Below are 6,000 nucleotides of genomic sequence, written 5' to 3'. Positions count from 1 at the left end.
TCCTTACTGCAAGTTACATCAGGAGTTGAGTTAGCAACACATTGTGTATTTATTGTGCTGTAGGACAATATGCCACAAAATACACATTGTACTACACAACTGATGATGTTGCTTTCTGATGTAAACTTGTAAAGCAGATATTTTTGACAAAATCCTGGTGCCACACCACGTGAGTGTGACCAAAACTTCATGAAATTGTCCTGATTCTTCTTATTTGTTACACAAATCTTGTATTTCCGGCTGTATCAGAAGAATAAGTTTAGAAATATTTTCTTAAGGTGCCTACACACTTGGCGATGTGCTCACGATGTACGATTTCCTTTGAACTCTCCCCCAGCAGCTCCCCGGCAGTCCTACACATGATTTGGAGTAAAAAATGTCCAATCTGACTTAAGATCTATCGTGCATCCAGTGCATTGTGTCCCAGATTGGCAAATCTGCCCTACAGCACGGCAGATCTGAAGATGCAATGTGCGACCAGCGGGGACGCGCATCGCATCGTGATCGTGAGTGGGGACTCACGATCTGGGCATTTTTTACACGATCTGTCGTTCCAATGCGTCGGAATCGGCCAGATCGTGTACAAAATTGCCAAGTGTGTAGGCACCTTTAAGCATTGAGGGATTTCATTTACGAAGCAGCGCCTTTTGAAAGCTGCTGCTTCCTGGCGGGCTGCAGTTGAGCATTTAATATGGTGTAAAGAACGCCGGGGCTTTATTTTTACTGCGGGTACCGTTTTATCCTTTCAACTGCAGCTCACAGCAGCTTATAAAAGCCGCTGCTTCCTAAACAGAGCCCTAATGATCAAAAAATGAAAATACGTGTGCAGGGACGAAATACGGCATCGTCTAATCCCACGGCACCCTCCAGGGTTCCTGCTCTGTATTCAGCGGAGGCAGGGGGGTCTCTTATGCGCATATGCCGGACCTGTACATGGACAACAAAGGACCGGAGTGTCACTGCACATACACAGGACCTGCACATGCTAAGATGAGACCTAAGCTGTGCTCCTCTGAAAGCAGAGTTGGGTCCCTGGGAGGTTGATCCGGCGTTGCCAGGCCAGCCTTAGCTCTCCACAGCCACTGTGTTCTCCTCAATCTGGTGCGATTGGCTGGGCCAGCAACATTTAAGGCCAAATATTGTCAGTGAAACGCGTGAATTCCAAATGTGGAAGGAGAAATAATAAATTGTAGAACAGCTTTGAAAATATCACTCATCTCATATTATTAGGGAGATGTACTAAGCTCTGGAAAGAGATAAATTGGAAAGTAATAAAGGACTAACCAATCAGCTCCTGTCATGTCACAGGCTGCGATTGAAAAATTACAGTTAGGAGCTGATTGGCTGACAGTTTATCACTCTCCAATTGATCACTTTCCAGAGCTTAGTTCATTTGCCCAGAACGAAAACCAATAAGCAATCACATCTGATCCATAGACAGAAACATATAATCGGTACAGCAAGTCACCAGAGACAGTTATACTTGGATACAATACTAAAAATGTATTTTAAATGTATATCCTAAATAAAACAGTACACCTGTATAACCGTATTTAACTCTCCTGCAGACAGCACTGTTACAGTATACCAAATGATATATCTTCTCTCCGTTTTCAGCTAATATTGCGCCTCTTTCATCTTCGACCGTCCCCGGATATGCCATAGCCCTTCTGGTGCTGATCAGTGTGGTGATTGCTAGCTTGCCAATATTATTTTATATGGTGAGTAGAAACCTATTGATAGGAGTTATTTTTATTTGGTGCTGAACTACCAACCCTTGGCACCCCTGCAAGTACCCTGAGGCACCGCAGAGTGCCACAGCACACAGTTTGGGAACCACTGGCCTATGGTTTGTCAAACATTGTGTTTTGTTTGAATCAAAATTATATCCGATATTGATAATTATGCTTTAATAAAGAAACATAGCTTTATCCATCAACTACACGTAATATACAAAATACACAATAATGTTACATCCCTACTTCCTATAAATTCACTAGGAAGTAGGGATGTAACAGCAGGGGCAAAAATGGTGATCGGTACCAGATAACTAGTGTTTATTAAGACAAATCAAACTTTATTAATCTAATTGAATAGTTTCATACATGAGGGAATTGCGAGTACCATCAGTTTCTGCCTGTCTCTCCTTCTTCTGCGTTAATGTGTGACATTTTTTCTTTTTCATTTTACAGGGTTACAGATTGGGGTTCTTTAGCCGGTTAATTACTGCCATCAATCCTGTTCCTTCCAATGGTGTACCGGAGTCTGGACTGAGGTTCCGAAGTGTTGAAGTGCGCATGCCGACATCCAGGGTACGTGAGCGTCGTCATTAGCTAGAACCAGAGGCTTTTAAGCCTATGGGGCACTGGGCACGATACTGGTTTATGGCCACTTCCCACTTCACGTTTGTCAAAATAACACACAGAACAAAGCGTGATTATAGTAATCTGCATACACTGCGCTCTAGGTCAGAGTCTAGATTACTGAGTCTATAATCTGTCTCTTGCCAGAATACAAGCTTTGTCACTAAGGATGGCCATCGAACATCGATGGATACACGTCAACCATCAATAGTTTTTCACCTTTGGTCAATGGTTTTGCCATTGATGTCAGAGAGGCATAGATGTTTTTCTAGTGCAGGGGTCACAGCACTTAGCCCCCTTCCACCCCCTCCCCATTGCACTGCTCAGCCCCACCCTCCTTCCATGATTGGCCCACTGCTCAATGTTTCACACATCAGAAATGATTATCTATGGTCTCTCGCTGATCGTTTCATGCCATCGATGTTAAAACACAAATGCCACCTTTGATGGAGACCATCGATGCATATTTTTCCGATGGCCATCCCTATTTCTTGTCTGAGATGACATCACATTCTTTCACAAATACCATGATTAAATAAACATTCTCTCATTCCTAGACACATATTTAAATATATAAATTAGGGATGTGCAGGCTCGGATTTGTTCGGATTTTCCCGCCAAAAATTGGGTCTCAGAAAGAGGCAAAACGTCATCTTTCATGGACAAACATCAACATACCTGGACAAAAGTCCATGAAAGATGATGTTTGTCCATGAAAGATGATGTTTTGCCTGTTTCTGAAACCCGATTTTGGACTGGAAAAATCCGAATTTGGTGGGAAAATCTGAACTAATCCGAGCCTGCACATCCCTAATATAAATGGTATATGCTCATCATATTGACATTTAGAATTTCAACATGGTCTGAATATCGACATGGACAGCCACATTCACAATGTTGGCAAAGAGAGAATGTCGACATGAGATCGTTTCAACATTGTGAAGGTCGACGGACAGAATGTTGCCAGCCTATTTTAGCTGAGTTTAGTGTTAGGGTTAGGCTGCTTGTTAGGTATAGGGTTAATCAAGATGTCTATGGAAAACTGCTTAGCTGAAATGCCGACTATCGATATACACAATGTCGATATACTGGCAATGTCAACATGCAGACCATGTTGGTGCTGACATACTGAATGTTTACATATTGTACCACACATATATGAAGTTGTTTTATGACAATACTCTAACATTTGGGTGCGATTTGCTTCCACTGGCCACCACCAGCAATTTCTTATACAAACTAAACATACAAGAAAAATGACTGTATTACCAACAATAGAATGTGAGTAGGGGCAGATGTATTCATCTCTGTAAAGTGATAAATTAGGGAGTAATAAAGTGCCAACCAATCAGCTCCTGTCATTTTTTAAACACAGCCTGTAAAGTGACAGTTAGAAGCTGAATGGCTGGACGTTTATCATTCTCCACTTTATCACTTTCCAGAACTTAATACATCTGCCCGTTATAAGTTTTTGAGTTATTTTAAGACACTGCTCCACTAATGAACATCTAATTGCTTTAAGATCCTGTTGCACCATTATTATTATATCAACATCCTATTTCCAAGGATGGGACTCTTTTTGTATTGCATAACTTCATGGACCTGTTCTGTCCAGATTAGACCTATCTCAGTGTCATTCTCCTCACTTTGAGGGAGATGTATCAAACATTTGGGAGAGATAAGTGCCTGATGCAGGAGCCGCATGTAATACTGGTGCACAAGCAGTTGTGAGGTTTTAGTTTGCAACTGCGCACGCGCAAAAATTTCTAAAGCCTCACGCGGCGCATGCGTTCCCCAGAGTGTACGCACAAAAGGCGCTGCTGGCATGGAGACAGGCGGTATCAGAAATGTTGCAGAAAAGTGATGGGCGTTCCTGGACGGAGACTGGGTGGTGGCTACTAGTGCACGCAAAATGCTCCGTTCACTGGGCACGTTATGGGAGTGACCAATCTGTATTACAGCAGTCCTTGCACATTTGGATACACGGATGTACACAAGAGTTTATAGCGCCATTTGTCGCAGCTGAGTGACCGCCAATAGGTGCTACTGAATGCTTTTATGGGTGCCGCTGAGAATCAGTCCCAAAGTGCATGCAATTCTTACACCGTAAACCTTGAATTGATAGATACAGCTACATGTAAAGCAATAAATTGTTGGCTTCCGGTGGGTAAGAACCTGAAGATAAGGTCTCATCTGTTCAGCTTTGGGCTTATGTCCCAAATCATCACTCTCAGAAGGTGCAGCAGTCCAATGATTCTTCCACCTCCTGTCACCCCCTTATTAATAAAACCATAGAATTAAGCTCTCAGCAGTTGTGGTGGCCTCGGTTCACCAAGACCAATCATCAATATGTCAAAGACTGTCCTGTTTGTATGCATAATAAAACCATGCAGTTATCCATCTCATTGTAGCTGGAACCAATGCCGGTGCCCTCCAGGCCATGTAGCTACATATGCATAAAGTCGCAGGCAGGTGACCGCAAGTAGACGCTGCTGCGCGCGCTTCTGCATGCATCTCAGAATCATGGCCAAAGTGGAAAAGTTCAACATGGCAACCAACCAGCTTCTAGCTTTCACTTCATATAATATGCTAGATAGATGACAGAAGCTGATTGGTTGCAATGCTCACTTTATCTCTTTCAAATATTTGATACATTTCCTCCTTAGAATTTTGATGGCAGACAATAAGTACTTTGGAAGTGGAACCTTGGTCTTGGCCCTACTGTACTTTTGTCTTCAGAGCGCTATTTATGTTACCACCTTTTCGTATATTGAGCCACTTCTATAGGCCTTCATATGTCTTTTAAGCTACAGTACCTTTAGACAGTATTAATAATATTGTTAGATTTCTCCACAAGTGATATCATTCTAAAATATTATTTATTCACTTATATTAGTTTCATTATTCTTTATATACTAATATATGCTGAGAATGTGTTTATGTTTAGAAGACAAATCAGCTCTTGTAGTGGATTTAATTGTTTTACATTTTCCTTAGTGGCCTTGCTGTACCCGTTCTTAAGCCCATGCCCCCCCTTTCCCAAATGAAATCATGATCATGTCTTTATATATTTAAATAAAGGATTAGTTTATATTCATCATTATGCGATATACAGCACTTAACAAACCAAATGCGTGTGCAGTGCTCCGTAGAGTAAGGTGTTGGGGTTTTTTTTGTTTATGTTAAAGGGGAGGGGGGTGTATCAAAAATAATGATGCCAAAAATGCCAGAAAAGGTGTCATGGAGTGCATGTGGACAGAACAAAAGACAGACTGGTACATTCACTTTGGCAAAATGCAAATAATAAAAAAAGAGGTAATATATATTTTCAACACCAACGATTTTTTTTCTATTTACAGAGGGGGAATTATGATCTGCGAACTTAAACTCCTACAGTACCTCCCGCAGGCAGAACGTGATGGAAAATCCCACAAACTCCTAAATTCTTTGAATGTTTACATTTTATCCATGGGGCATGTACAATGAGACTGTCATCCCTAAAGAAGCAACGCCATGGATCCAGATTATTGGCTGACGATAATGCTGGCTGATCAGACATATTTATTTAGGAAACTTGCACTGAAAGTCTCCCCCTTATGAATGTTGACGTACAAAGGGGGGAAGACCCTACACTATA

The sequence above is a fragment of the Taudactylus pleione genome, unplaced genomic scaffold (genome assembly GCF_031769625.1).
Source record: "Taudactylus pleione unplaced genomic scaffold, aTauple2 ptg000428l, whole genome shotgun sequence".
Classification (NCBI taxonomy): domain Eukaryota; kingdom Metazoa; phylum Chordata; class Amphibia; order Anura; family Myobatrachidae; genus Taudactylus; species Taudactylus pleione.
Note: the sequence above shows the minus strand (reverse complement) of the source record.